Consider the following 6,000-nt stretch of genomic DNA (forward strand, 5'->3'; position numbering starts at 1 on the left):
ACACACAACTGTCTCTCATGGCCAAGACGCCCACTACCCGGATTAAGTTTTATTCCAGTGTGACTGTAATTGCCCACAAGGGTGAAGATCAACTGTCTAAAACACTGACGGACTTAAACCGTGATCTTCCGGAAAAGCACGTCAGCGTGGGACTCCACCTGGTGGCTACTAAAGATAGGACGAACATCTACCCTGACCACCCAGGCCAAGAATCTCAGGATCGTCATAGACAGCAAACCTTGACCCGCCAGATCAACGCTGTCGCCTCCACCTGCTTCAACTCCCTCCACATCCTCTGCAAGACCTTAAAGTGGATCCTCACCGAATGCAGAAAGACTGTCACCCGTGCACTCATAATGAGCAGACTGGACTACGGCAACGCCCTCTATGCCGGAATCAACAAAACCCTGCTACACAAACTCCAGACCAACCAGAACACCCCAGCCAGACTCGTCCTCTGAATCATATTCTAGTATGGGCACCCTCAAATTTAGAGATGTGCAAATAACAGTTTTGTAAATTGGCCAGTGTGACAGATATTCACAGATGAAAATGTTGTCACAAACGGCATTTTTGTCCTACTCATTTTCAATATTTTGTTATTTCAACAGTCATCTTGAGGGATCTACACATATGACCCCTTTCTGAATTCTGAGTTGTGTCTACTTTCAGAAATCTGCAGCTTTCCTGGATCCCCCCCGGGTTTCACAGTGGATTCCACCAAAAACTGGAAGAAAGTTGAGAGCACAAAAAATAGGCAAAATGGGCTAAAACTGTTGTAAAAAAACTGTTTTTGTCCCTACAAGCTGGGAAGATGGTGACCTTAGCACAGCAAATGTACAACGATGTCATTTATAGGAGAAAAAAAAATTCTCTGGAGCACTTTTTCCCTATTTTTTCAAAAAATTTAAACATTTTGCTATATTTTGCCTATTTTCTGGGTCCCCTCCAGGGGAATCCAAAAACCCTGGGTACCTTTACAATCCGTAGGATGTTAGAAATAAGAGGGTGCCAAATTTGCCATAGGTACTTTTTGTGAAAAAAAGTTATGTACCCTAAGCACAAACTACCCAAAATACGTTAAAAGAAAGTGCTCAGCACGTGGGGAAGGGGAGAGAGAGAGGGCCAGCATTTAAGGGGTCAATGTGAGCAGTTAACAAACATTTCGGGTAGATTTTTTTTCCAGAGCGAACAATTAGGGGAATTTTTCAGCACAAAACTACTAATCCAAACAAATCTGTGGAATTTGCACATTGGATCTTTCGTTAGTTGAAATGGTTCTTTAAACATGAAGCTCCTGGTTTGATCGGAGTTAATTACAGGACAGAAGTTACACAACATTGTGAAAACAGAGGCAACATTGAGCACAGGGGGGCAGTAACATTTGTTATACATGCACATGCAGTGTATACCTTTGAAATGTTTTATTCACGGGTGAACTTTGGTCCTATAGATGCCGGTACTACGCTTTCCACTCCTACAAAGATGCAGCCGTTCTGACTCAGCCCCAAGCATATCACGACCCGGTGGACCCTTTCACCCGTCCAGTTCATAAGATTGGTTTGTTGGTCACTTAGCCCCCACATACCTCAGAATGTCAGACAGGGATCCCTAAAGTGGGATCACCTGATACCGTACTGGCTCGGTACACACAGTGTCCTATATAGGTGACTCAGACAGTATGTATTACAGAACAAAGCAGGCAGAGCGGGTCGAGTGGGACCAGTACCACAGACAGAGGGTTCCACACAAGCAATCTGTCCACGGACTATAAGCGCCACTACGGGCAAAGTGCCCGTAAAAAGCAACAAAACTGCCTTCTGGATCGCTTGCAACACCAACCAGAGGAGCAGCATTGTGGCGATGAGACGTCCCCTTGGAATGGTGCCACCTTCAGAGGCGTACAACACCTGGGAAAGTATCTACACTGCTACGCATGGCACACCCTCATTGGTGGTACTACCTGATGTACTAAGGAAAGTACAAATGAGTACAAGGCTGCACCCTCCCTCGATCTAGGAATGAGATGAGGTATCAACCGTACTACCTTTGGCACGCCGTCATGGGCGGTACTACCCGATGTACTAAGGCAAGAACAAATGAGTACAAGGCTGCACCCTCCCTAGATCTAGGAATGAGATGAAGTATCAACCGTACTACCCATGGCACGCCGTAATGGGCGGTGCTACCCGATGTACTAAGGCAAGAACAGCCCGGATAGAAGAGCCCAGCTCAGCCCCAGGACCCCCGGATAGAAGAGCCCAGCTCAGCCCCAGGACCCCCGGATAGAAGAGCCCAGCTCAGCCCCAGGGGCCCCGGATAGAAAAACCCAGCTCAGCCCCAGGGGTCCCCCGGATAGAAGAGCCCAGCGCAGCCCCAGGGCCCCCAGAGAGAAGAGTCCAGCTCAGCCCCAGGGGCCTCCGGATAGAAAGGCACAGATCAGCCCCAGGGGCCTCCGGATAGAAGAGCCCAGCTCAGCTCAGCCCCATGGGCCCCAGATAAAAGAGCCCAGCTCAGCCCCAGGGCCCCCCGGATAGAAGGGCCCAGCTCAGCCCCAGGGGCCCCCGGATAGAAGAGCCCAGCTCAGCCCTGGGGCCCCGGATAGAAGAGCCCAGCTCTGCCCCAGGGGCCCCCCAGATAGAAGAGCCCAGCTCAGCCCCTGGGCCCCCAGATAGAAGAGCCCAGCTCAGCCCCAGGGGCCCCCGGATAGAAGAGTCCAGCTCAGCCCCAGGGGCCCCGGGATAGAAGAGCTTTGCTCAGCCCCAGGGGCCCCGGATAAAAGAGCCCAGCTCAGCCCCAAGGCCCCGGATAGAAGAGCCCAGCTCAGCCCCAGGGGCCCCCAGATAGAAGAGCCGAGCTCAGCCCCAGGGGCCCCGGAATAGAAGAGTCAAGCTCAGCCCCAGGGGCCCCTGGATAGAAGAGACCAGCTCAACCTCAGGGACCTGGATAGAAGATCCCAGCTCAGCCCCAGGGGCTCCGGATAGAAGAGCCCATCTCAGCCCCAGGTGCCCCCAGATAGAAGAGCCCAGCTCATCCCCAGGGCAACAGATAGAAGAGCCCAGCTCAGTCCCAGGGCCCCCGGATAGAAGAGCCCAGCTCAGCCCTCCAGGGCCCCTGGATAGAGGAGCCCCAGCACAGCCCCAGAGGCCCCCAGATGGATAAGCCCAGCTCAACCCCAGGGGCCCAGGATAGAAGAGCCCAGCTCAGCCCCGGGGTCCCCAGATATAAGAGCCGAGCTCAGCCCCAGGGCCCCGGATAGAAGAGCCGAGCTCAGCCCCAGGGCCCCGGATAGAGGATCCCAGCTCAGCCCCAGGGGCCCCCGGATAGAAAAGCCCAGCTCAGCCCAAGGGGCCCTCCGGATAGAAGAGCCCAGCTCAGCCCCAGGGCCCCCATATAGAAGAGTCCAGCTCAGCTCCTGGGGCCTCTGGATAGAAGGGCCCAGACCAGCCCCAGGGCCCCCCGGATAGAAGAGCCCAGCTCATCCCCAGAGGGCCCAGATAGAAGAGCCCAGCTCAGCCCCAGGGGCCCCGCATAGAAGAGCCCAGCTCAGCCCCAATGCCCCCGGATAGAAGAGCCCAGCTCAGCCCCAGGGGCCCCCAGATACCAGAGCCCAACTCGGCCCTCCAGGGCCCCCGGATAGTAGAGCCCAGCTCAGCCCCAGGGGCCCCGGATAGAAGAGCCCAGCTCAGCCCCAGGGCCCCCTGGATAGAAGAACCCAGCTCGGCCCCAGGGCTACGGATAGAAGAGGCCAGCTCAGCCCCAGGACCCCCGGATAGAAGAGCCCAGCTCAGCCCCAGGGGCCTCGGATAGAAGAGCCTAGCTTAGCCCCCCAGGGGTCCCTGGGATAGAAGAGCCCAGCTCAGCCCCAGGGCCCCCGGATAGAAGAGCCCAGCTCAGCCACAGGGGCCCCTGGATAGAAGAGCCCAGCTCAGCCCCAGGGGCCCCGGATAGGAGAGCCCAGCTCAGCCCCAGGGGCCCCCGGATAGAAGAGCCCAGCTGAGCCCCAGGGGCCCCCGGATAGAAGAGCCCAGCTCATCCCCAGGGCCCCGGATAGAAGAGCCCAGCTCATCCCCAGACGCCCCAGATAGAAGAACCCAGCTCAGCCCCAGGGGCCCCTGGATAGAAGAGCCCAGCTCACCCCCAGGGGCCCCGGATAGAAGAGCCCAGCTCAACCCCAGGGGCCCTGGATAGAAGAGCCCAGCTCAGCCCCAGGGGCCCCTGGATAGAAGAGCCCAGCCCTCCCCAGGGGCCCCGGATTGAAGAGCCCAGCTCAACCACAGGGGCCCCCGTATAGAAGAGCCCAGCTCAGCCCGCCTCCGGCAGAGATTCCCTCCAGGTTTATTCAGTCTATTTCTACAAACACAGCAGAAAGTGCTGACAATCTCCTACCTGAGCAGAGACCTGTGCAGATGTGTCCAGGCTCTCTCCTCCACCTGGGGGCCGTGGGGTGGGCAGATCTGGGGGGCCAGGCGGGGGGCAGATCTGGGGTCCGAGGGGGGTCTGTAGATGAAGGTCGCTGCACAGACAGAAAGGGCTCCTTCCTCCTCTGCAGCAGGCTGAACACACAAAGAGAAGCAGGAAGTGATGTCAGCATTTGCTGCTGGTGCTGTCTCTGCCGCTGCTGACCCGGAAGAGGAAACCCTTTCATCCCATGGGCAGCTCAGTGGATTCATCAGCAGGCGAGGAGCGCCCTCTGGTGGCCGCTGACGGAACCACCGCCTCCAGCAGGGAAACAAGCAATGGCGCATGTAAACACACAGGCATGGGAGTTATGGGAAACAAGCATTGGCTCCTGCAAAGACACAGACATAGGTGTTATGGGAAACAAGCATTGGCTCCTGTAAAGACACAGACATGGGTGTTATGGGAAACAAGCATTGGCTCCTGCAAAGACACAGACATGGGTGTTATGGGAAACAACATTGGCTCCTGTAAAGACACAGACATGGGTGTTAAGGGAAACAAGCATTGGCTCCTGTGAAGACACAGACGTGGGTGTTATGGGTAACAAGCATTGGCTGCTGTAAAGACACAGACATGGGTGTTATGGGAAACAAGCATTGGCTCCTGTAAACACACAGACATGGGTATTATGGGAAACAAGCATTGGCGCCTGTGAACACACAGACGTGGGTGTTATGGGAAACAAGCATTGGCGCCTGTAAACACACAGACATGGGTGTTTGAGTCCATGACAGGGTCTCGTATGAGAAACAAGCATTGGCGCTGGCAAAGACACAGACGTGGGTGTTAAGACACTCACAGTCGGAACACTTCTACTTCCTGGTTTCTTAAGCAAGCACCAAACAGGGTCCATCTTCGACTACCTTTGATAAATGTCACTCGAGGGGATTTAATTCAGTGTAATCTCACGCATCCTTAGCTCTTTCAAATTTTAGTTTTTGTTTCTGTTTTGTTTCTTGTGCAGCGATGTCTGTGCTTTAGACTGGCTTCTCTGAGCCAAAGCAGGGACCAGAGCTGCACACCTGTGTGTGTGTGCGTGTCTCTGTGTGTGTGTCTGTGTGTGTGTGTGTGTGTGTGTGCGTGTCTGTGTGTGTGTGTCTGTGTGTGTGTGTCTGTCTGTGTCTGTCTGTCTCTGTGTGTCTGTCTGTGTGTGCGTGTCTGTGTGTGCGTGTCTGTGTGTCTGTGTTTGCATGTGTCTCTGTTTGCGTATGTGTGTGTCTGTGTGCGTGTGTGTCTGTCTGTGCGTGTGTGTCTGTGTGTGCGTGTATGTGTGTGTCTATCTGTCTGTGTGCGTTTGTGTGTGTGTGTCTGTCTGTGTGTGTGTGTGTGTCTGTCTGTCTGTGTGTGTGTGTGTGTCTGTCTGTGTGTGCATGTCTGTGTGTGTGTCTGTGTGTGCGTGTGTGTGTGTGCGTGTCTCTGTGTGTGTGTCTGTGTGCGTCTGTGTGTCTGTCTGTGTGTGCGCGTCTGTGTGTGTGTGTCTGTGTGTGCGTGTGTGTGTGTCTGTGTGCGTGTGTTTGTCTGTCTGTGTGTGCGTGG

General features: G+C 54.8%; 1 long non-coding RNA gene across 1 annotated transcript in view; it reads right to left on the bottom strand.

Moving 5' to 3' along the window:
- The window catches only part of LOC144806361 (uncharacterized), a 50,607-nt gene extending 46,071 nt beyond the window's left edge, over positions 1-4,536 (bottom strand). The window contains exon 1 of the long non-coding RNA XR_013605778.1: positions 4,390-4,536. This is a non-coding gene — a long non-coding RNA (uncharacterized LOC144806361). The remainder of the gene's footprint in view (positions 1-4,389) is intronic.
- Between the last annotated feature and the right edge of the window lie 1,464 nt (positions 4,537-6,000).

The sequence above is a fragment of the Lissotriton helveticus genome (assembly GCF_964261635.1).
Source record: "Lissotriton helveticus chromosome 1_1 unlocalized genomic scaffold, aLisHel1.1 SUPER_1_unloc_66, whole genome shotgun sequence".
Taxonomy (NCBI): domain Eukaryota; kingdom Metazoa; phylum Chordata; class Amphibia; order Caudata; family Salamandridae; genus Lissotriton; species Lissotriton helveticus.